At 48.1% G+C, this 9,128-nt stretch overlaps 1 long non-coding RNA gene across 1 annotated transcript; it reads right to left on the bottom strand.

The window, feature by feature from the left end:
* Positions 1-501: 501 nt before the first annotated feature.
* Positions 502-9,102, bottom strand: LOC310753619. Its single transcript, XR_014543391.1, has 3 exons — positions 8,822-9,102; positions 4,232-4,390; positions 502-4,102 (listed from the first exon to the last, which is right to left on the bottom strand). It is a non-coding gene; the product is annotated as an uncharacterized lncRNA (long non-coding RNA).
* Positions 9,103-9,128: the final 26 nt, after the last annotated feature.

Here is a 9,128-nt window from a genome sequence, read left to right as displayed (position 1 = left end):
CTGAGAAAAGCTGAAATATCAAAACTGAAAACTGGCTTGGCAACTCAGCAAAATATTTTTGTGAAGCAAAAACAGGAAAATATTTCATCATTGCAAGCAAGTTATGAGGTTTCCAAGCCCATAGCACGTACTGACAGGCCCAAACTTCCCATTGAAATAATTATAAGTTTGTGATGATTAAAATCGTTCTTTATTTTAAATATTGTATTGTTTTCCTGTTTTTTGTGCACTACAAATACAGTATGTGCAGTGTGCATAGGAATTCATTAATCCCCCCCCAATAGTCCGGCCCACCACAAGGTCTAGGGACGGTGGACTGGCCCACGGCTCAAAAAAGTTGCGACTCCATCCCACTCCTACTTGCCTGTAAGCAGGAGCAGGCTGGGGTGGTCTGGTGGCGCTTTGAACTGTATCCCCCCCCCCCGTGGTGATTTTCTTGTGTCAAAATGAGAGTACCCCTAAACATTTTTTTAGAAAAAAGCACTGCCTTATACTATAAAATTATATATCAATGGCAAGATAATTTTAATGAAGAATGTAATGCAAAAACTCTTATGAAGGATTATTTATCACAACAGCAGTCATACAGAAGAAGCGTGAAACACACAGAAAAACTGTTATACAGGTTAAACTGCCATGTTGGCACTTTGCGAGAAATAAGTGGGTTTTGGGTTGCAGTTTGGGCCCTCGGTCTCTGGCCTAACCCTTCTACAACTGATCCGATCTCCCCTGTAAAAATACCAAACCATTTTATATGTAGCGGGAACTACACAGAATCATAGAATTGGAAGGGTCAACTAGTCCAAGCCTCCTGCCATGCAGGAATCTCCACAAAAGCATCCATGAAACAGGGCCTCTCAGTGGAGCCTGTGAGCCTGGAGTGAATCCTCTTCCTTTCTTAAAATATTGTGTAGTTTTGTTTTGTTTCTATTTCCAAAGGAAAAAGCTATTTGTTTTTGCAGGCACTTTCTGGGACTTGAATCTGTATTCATAAACAGTTATTTTGCAGCAAAAGGAGGATCTTACGCTCTGTTGCTTTTTCATCTCTGAATGTAGTCTAGGAGGAGGCGGGAGCCCTGAATGTGTGCTGCAACAGCAAGAAGGATGCTGGAGGAGGAAGCAGGAAGGGTGTGGTTTGAGTTTGGATTCTGAGAGGTGCCCATCAGGGCTCATAGGGCAACTGTAGTGGCTTGGAAGGGCAGGAGGTAAACATAAATTCAGTCAAGTGGTGATACAATTGAATGAGTGGTTTATCCAGTCATTAAAAAAAAACATTCTCTTAGGTTGCTTTTGGTTCAGTATTTATCTTGCAAGTTATCTGTTTGCATGCATTTCCCGCTGAACAGGAGGAGTACCCCTCCTGAGGGGAGGGACCCCACAGCAGCCCTCCCTCGCCTCTGCAAGTCTGGTTTTATTTTTCTTCATTCAGCTGCCAGACAACCCAGCAGCCTGGCTCCTGTTTGCCAGCTGATGTCACAAAGTGCTGCTTTGCAAGCAAGCCTTATAATGCCCTGCAAGGGGGATGCCTGTCAGATGACGGTGAGAGATTTGCAGAGAAAATGAATGCTGAAGGTAGGAGGCCTAGAGGAGATGAGTGGCAATATTATTATTGTGAGGTGATGCTATTACAATTCCAAAGGGAATGCCAAGCAGGGAAGGAGGGGGAAGAGAGAGAGTGGAATTCTGGTGGAGACGGAAGATGGAACGAGGCTTGGAAAGGGAGTTTGAAGGGGGGCTGGTGAGAGTCGGTTGAGAGCGGTGGGTTCTAGAAGGTGGCCCGAGGGGGGGGGGCTGAAGCTGAGGTGGACTTAGAAGCAGCAGCACAGCCGCCATCGCTCTGAGCATGTGGCCGTTCAATGCCAAAAGAAGGGGGTCTCTCCAAACTTGGCGGCAAGAGGATTCCATTAATTCAGGTGAGCCATGGAGCCAGAGCTTGGCTTTGGAGTATTCAGGAAAGGCGCCTAGCAGGCTTCAGCTTGCATGGGGCAGGAGCCTGGTGAAATTACTTCCAAATTATTTCTTTGCGCCATCGCTGCACGTGACCCTTCATCAAAAGGTCCCTGACCCGAGGGGCTTACAATCTTTAATAGGGCACATGGAGGGAACAGGGAAAGGTTGAGGTCCAGGCTGGATCCTGAGTCTAGGTCTCTGAGTTTAGACTTTGGGATTCCCAGACATTTCCCACCTGTAACCTCTTCCTCTGTTTTTTATTTTCCTTTCTGTCTCCTAGGACAAAAAAGGCTCCTGAGACGCCAAACCATGAAGGAGGCTGGAGTGAATCAACCATTGGAGTTTGTGGTAATTCCATGGGGAATCCATTCCCCACATGTGCAGGGAGGTCATGGCGCTGACCCGAGTGAAACAGGGCTGGGTTGGGGGGTTGCAGTCCCGTCTCGCCCCAGCCCCTCGCCCCCCTCCTTCCAAGCCAGGGGTCAGGCGCCCAGGCAGGAGCAGGTAGGCAGCCTGTGGTGACGTGGGCATGGGCAGCCTGGCAGGGGTGCTTGTTCTGCCCCCTAGAGAGTACAATGTCCTTCTTCCTTTGCAGGGCCGTGGTTTGGGGAACCAGCAGCAGCCCAGCGGTGCAGGGAAACCCAGCAAAACCCGGAGGTATGTTGTGACCTTGTGTGGCAGGGGAAGTGTTTCCCAGTGATCTTGGGGGTGGAGGAGGAAGGCCTGATTTAGAGATCCCTATAGTTTTATGGAGAGCGTTTCTCTGTGGTCCAGGCAGGGCCCTAGCTAGGGGGTGGTGAGATGGGCCCCCGCCAGGGGCGCAGGTGAGGGGTGGGGCACAAAATTGCCTCAAAAAGATGTCCAGAAATATGTCTAAGTATATAGATGATAATAATAAATATTACAATCTATATATTTATCTGAAACTCCTCCAAGCAATCAGTCAAGAGGTGATACAATTGAATGAGTGGTTTATCCGGTCATTTAAAAAAAATAGATATTTTTCTTAGGTTGCTTTTGGTTCAGAATTTATCTTGTAAGTTATCTGTTTGCATGCATTTCCAGGTGAACAAGGAGGAGTACCTCTCCTGCGGGCCGGCGACCCCACAGCAGCCCTCCCTCGCCTATCATGGCACGGAAGTGCAAAAAAAAGAAGAAACATCTTTGAAGGTCAGATGAGCAGGACCAGCACTCTCTGCCCAGCCCAGAAAGGAGGCGGGAGCCATCAATGTTTGTTCTGACAGCCCGGAGGCTGCTGGAGATGTGAAGCAGGTAGGATGCGGGGTGAGTTCAGATTCTGAGAGGTGCCCAGCAGGGCTCGTAGCACAATGGTAGTGGCCTTTCTGCTCTAGAACCAGGCCTTTGGCTAATTAAACAATGCATGGCCTTTTAAACATACTTGTGGATTGGGAGGTTGGCTTATGAGTTTGTTTTTGTTTTTAATGTGTATGCTGTTTTTTTATTTTGTCTTTTTATGCTGCAAGCCTCCCTGAGAGCTTCAGATGAAGGACGGCATACAGATTAAATTAATCGATTGACTGATTAATGATCATGGCAGTTTCCCAGAATCTGGAGGTGAATTGTCACGCTAGAAATGGAAAGCGGGAAAAGGAGTCCCAAGACCCCCTCGTGCCTTGGCCTGCGTTCCCTCATCGCCTGTGTCCAAAAGGCCTTTAAAAAAGTGCCACCACCTGCGCCACCACTGGAACCCAGAACCAGCACCAGCAGGGCGCAAGCAGAGAGGAGGCTGCTCTGCACGCAGCTGAGGCGGTGGATTCGCCAACACAGCAGCTGCATGCACCCAGACAAACTTTGAGGATGAGGAAACACCACTGCTTCCCCGGCCACTACCCCAGCACTAGCAGCCACCGGGTTTTCCAAAAAGCACCGCCACCAGTGCAACCAAGCACCAGCAGAGGGGCGCAAGCAGAACCGAGGCCGCTGGGCAGGTGGAGACGGGGGAACTGAGCAAGGCGTGAGGGGGTCGTGCAGGGCTCTGCTGGTTGCCCAGGGGCATGTCCTTGCCGCCGCCACACAAGTAAGTCTCATGGGGCTCTGATGGGGTACCAGGAGTCTCCTTGACGGGGGTGCGGCTCCGAGCAGATGACCCCCTCTGGGGATTCTTTTTCCCACCTTCCTTCGCTGATCTGACCTGTGAGAAAAGAAAACAATTCACCATCAGTGCTGGGAAGAGGGGCGAGACTTCCCAGAATCCCCTGCAACCTGGCCTGACCCTGCAAGGCCGTCCTTTGTCTTCCCTCCTCCTCTGTCCGCCACACACCTCCTTGAGGCATCCAGAGTCCCCAAGGTGTCGCTCTTGTAGGTTTCATGGTCTAAGCTCAGGGACGGTCCGAGTCAGCGTCTCTCTGGGGGTCAAGGCGTTTCCTCCCATTTGGGCTCCTCCTGCACACATCCTTGGTGTTGCCAATATCCATTGAAACTTCAATAACAAAACATAAAAGCCACCAAATTAAAATTATTCTAAAAACAGGTAACAAATCCTAAAAGCAATCAGCGGCCCTCCAAACAACTTCAGAATTGCCAGGGACAGGGCTTTCAACTCCCAAATACCTTGTTTAAACAGGGATACCTTTAAATTTCTCATAGAAGCTAATAGCGAGGGAGTCGGATGCACCTCACGAGTGAGGGCATCTCACAAACAGGAAGTCACTGCCTTGTCTTGGGTTACCACCAACCGGGCACCCTGGCAGCCTTGTGTTAACCTTGTAGATGCAGGGTTGTGTGGGTGGAGGACTTCTGCCCGCAAATGGGGCACCTTTTACCCTTGGCAGGCTAAACATGTCCACTCCCTTCCAACCTTTCTTCATTGGACTGTTCCCCAGCTGTTCCAGTTTGTCCCTACCCTCCTTTAAAGTGTGGGACCCTCAAATGGGCACATTCCCACTGATGTTCAAGGAAATCACACCTGGCCTAGCGGGCCTCTCATTCCAGGCACCGTTTTGGAAGGAAGCAGCACTTTCTCCGTTTTTTAAAAGGTGCTTTTTTATATAGAAATATGGTAATTTCTATATGAAAACGAATGTGTGACTGATCGTGCATCACATCCTCTTTCTGGAGATCCCTGGGTGGTGTTGATGCTGCTGCTTATATCTTCTTTTTTGATATAAAGAGGAAAGGGGAGGTTGGAACATAAACAATCTGGTTCTGAAACAGGCCTCCCAGCTCCTCCTGGAAGCGGGACATAACAGAGTCACATTGGCTGTGGGTGAATGCGACCGTCCCAGCTGGATTACGGCAGTGGCACTGGTGGCAGCGCTTTCCCAGAGATCTCCCAGACCCAGGAGACAAGGGAACGGAGGCCAAGGCAGTCATGTGGGGCTCTGATGGGGTGCCAGGAGTCTCCTGGATTGAGGTGTGGCCCCCTCAAATTCATACTCTACAGGTGTTCTATGAATCCTGCTAGCAGTTGTAGCTCACTGAACGAAACCTGTTGGCAATCTGTGCGTCTCCATGAATTGACAAACGCTGACTCCCATTACCTTTGAGCATTGTATATGCCAGGGTTTCCCAGTCTTGGGTCTCCAGCAGTTTGGGGACTACAATTCCCATCATCCTTGACCACTGGTCCTGGTAGCTAGGGATGATGGGAGTTGTAGTCCAACAACAGCTGGAAACCCAAGTCTGGGAAACTGGTATATGTTGTTGAGAGCTGGTGGGAGCTGGAGCCCAAGCACATCTGGAGGGGAACAGATGGTCCACATCCCTGCACTAGAAGAATCCAGCAAGTGTTGCTTTTCATTCAGAGGCCACTTGAAGCCAGAGCAGAGTCGTGCAGGGAGGCAACAGATATTCTTCTCTGTTTGCTGATATCTTGGGATCCCAGGAATTTGTTTTTCCTTGGAATTATTGGTCCAAGTCATTAAGCCTGCAGAGTATTCTCCCTCATACCTGTCAGGAGCCAGCTGGCAATAAATCCCACCATGCAAGTCTTTATTATCATGAAGACAATCTGCACAGACTTGGCGGAGTGTGAGGCCTAATGAGCACAGCAGCTTATTCCATGGGTCAGTTGCCGAGACTGAGGGTCCTGCCTCCTCTACAAGGGTTTGAGACCCATCAGCTCCCCTCACCTGCTTTAGCCGGCCAGTCGAAGCCGGTCCCAGGATTGTGGCCACTGTCGCCTGCTGAATGCTTCCGGGAGCCGCAGATGAGAGCGGAGTGCAGGGTGGGGACCAAAGGTGGACACACGACCCCAGAAGGAGCACGACATGTCTCTCCCCCCCCCCGAGACTGTCGCTCCCCTAAAACACCACAGGTGACTGGCACCTACAGACATGACTATAGCAACACCAAGTATATTCTATCATCTCCCCTCAAAAAGGAAAAAGCCCCACTTCCTGGAGGCGGCGCCTCCGACAATGGCGGATTCCCTCTAACTCAGAGGGAGACAGCTCTGTGGAAATCGGGTCCTACCGCTGCAGCGAAGTGGGGACCCTTTAAAAACCGCAGGCGGAAGAAGCCTGCGGACCTGGGACTCGGCGGGCACCGTTTGCGCCCCCCCGTTTGGCAAAGGAACCCTATAAAGGGCTCTGGAGGAGACGGGGGTTGGTGTGGTGCTGAGAGTCAATCGCTAACTCTGCGGAGCGATGCTGCACAGCTGTTCTCCTTCTTCCTATGACAATTCGGATTCTAAACAACAACCCGTGAGTAGGACAATTGAAAATTTTGCATGAAAATACAGCCTGGAATTTGACCTGAAACGGGAAGGTGTAAAAAGGAAGTCCACCTCCCGTCCTTTGTATAAAGATCAAAGCAAAGATTTTACAAGCTAAAAGCCGGGAAAACAGATAGCCTGAAGGTTCCTGCATTTTTAACCATCAAAACCCCCCTTGACAGCAGGAGGAAAGGGGGGAAAATTTGACTTTTTAAGCCTGCAGAGAGAAATTTAAGAAAATAAGTTTCCACTGTCCCTAACCTGGGGACGGAATGGCAGGAAAGAAGGAAAGAAACGGTCGGTGATACTTATAAATTGAAAATAGAAAAATTGATATACAGAATTGGAAAAGGGAAAAATAATTCCAAAGCCGCTTTCTGCCTGTTTGTTTTATATTGAAAGGAAATAAAGTATCTGGAAATCGAAAGGAATTTTTCCTTGTTGGATACAATTTAAAGATGGATGCCAAAAAGTAACTACACCCCCTAGAGGAAGCCAGCCAGTGTGTCTGTTTTTCAGTTATAAAGAGAACATTGTATCAGGGAAAACGAGAGCGTGGGACCAGCTCCCTGACCTTGACAGAAATGAATAGAGAGGAAGTCTTATCTGCTCTGAACAAAATATATGATGGGCTGCGACAGCTGGAGGAGAAAATGATTTTGATGAATCAAAAGAGGGACAATACAGCTAAAGTCAGTAAAGAGGTGCCAATGGAAGATGCCACAGAAATTGTACAACAATCTATGCAGGAGACAGATTTAATAGGGCAACTGCAAGGTCAGAGAAAGATGGAGATACAGAGGATGGACTTTGGAGGACACTGGCCAAACTTTGGATTTAAGAAAATTTTTATCTTTGGTGGGACTGTGAAACGAGTGGAAGAATTTTTTTGGAACAATTACTTCTTGGATTACAAAATAAACACTGGGGAGTGCAACACCGGGGAATTGGACAATTGGAGAAAAGGAAAGGAAGAATGTTACTGTACGGAACCACCCGGTGATTGGACTCCCAAGGAGAAAGAGAAGGAAAGGCGAAAGAACTCAACAGGGATCAAGGATGTATGTAACTACAAACAGGAACAAGAAAACTCGCAGAAGGGGCTTGGATATGATTTGAGAGCCTCGGATATTAGGACACCTGACTGATATGGATATAATGATATATGGACTGACATTGCTGTGAACCAGGAAAAGGGGCGCTGGACTAATCTAGAATGAGAAATGTCTTGTGTAATTAATCTATATCTATGGAATTAGTTTAATACTAATGAAATATTAAAAGATGTTGGAAAGGATGTAATCGGCTCTAGCAAAATTTAGTCTAAATTTTGAAAGTTTAATGATTTGAGGACAAGATAAAATTAATGAAATTAATGAAATTATTGTAAAAAAGAAGTGGTTTGAGAAATAAGGTGAAATAAGAATTGGCAAAAACGGTTTGATTAAAAATGAAAATATGAGGATATTATATGGGGATATATAATCAAGGGTAAGATAAGAGGTATGAATTTGCTGAACATATCGTTAATTGGAATACAAAGAGGGAGGTGGGAGGGAGTCAGGAAAATAAGTTAAAAAGGGGAAAATGGTGAGAAATTGAAAAGAGAGATTTTTGATTTTCTTGTTTTTTCTTCTTTTTTTTGTTTTTCTTCTCTATGTTTTTTCTATGTTTTTTGTGTTGAATTTATTGTTTAAGATTTTGTAAACTTTTTTCTGTTTTGTTAAAATCCAATAAAATATCATTATAAAAAAAAAACAAAAAGGAAAAAGCCCTCCCTGCCTGCCTCCTCCCAGTACAGTCGTTCGGGATGAATATTTTCGGGTTGCTCTCCGAGGTGACCTGGAAGTAACGGAGCGCGTCATTTCTGGTTTCGCCGCTTGCGCACGCGCTCAAAACGAAGCGCCTAATCGCGCAGACGCACAGACCCGGGTTGCGTTGGCTTCTGGATACGAACGGGGTTTCCGGAACGGATCCCTTTTGTATCCAAGGTTTTATCAGTTTAATCCAAATAAACCATGTCCCACCCTGGAGCGATGCCATCCGGGCAATTCTAAAACACGGTTTCCAAAATCAGTTTTAGAAAGTGAAAATAGTTAACATATGACAGCACTACCTGCCACAGCAAGAAAACGCCGAGGGCTGGGAACTCTTCGCCCGGCCGCCCAAAGAAGGCGGGTTTTCGGGGTTGCCAACTTCCCAGCCTCTTCCGGGCACTTTCAATCGGGGCGCTCTCCATCTGGCGCATGCGCACAAGGCCCAGTTCCGTCTCCCGGCTTCTCTGCGCACGCGCCGAGCCTTCCGGCGCTTTCTTCCCGGCAAAAGGCGTCGCGCAGGCGCAGTAAGGTGCGTGGTAAACGGGAGGAGGCCTCCCGCCTGGGTCGAGCGGGACGAGCGGCCTCTGCGGCGGATTAGAGGCTAAGGAGGCCATCCTGACGGAAGGCTGAGCGAGCTCGACGCCGCCCGGAGTTCGGGTTTCCTCAGTACACTAGCGCCTCGACGC

This window comes from Podarcis filfolensis, assembly GCF_964270895.1.
Source record: "Podarcis filfolensis genome assembly, chromosome: 18".
Taxonomy (NCBI): Eukaryota; Metazoa; Chordata; class Lepidosauria; order Squamata; family Lacertidae; genus Podarcis; species Podarcis filfolensis.
This window is presented reverse-complemented; position numbering and strand designations above follow the sequence as displayed.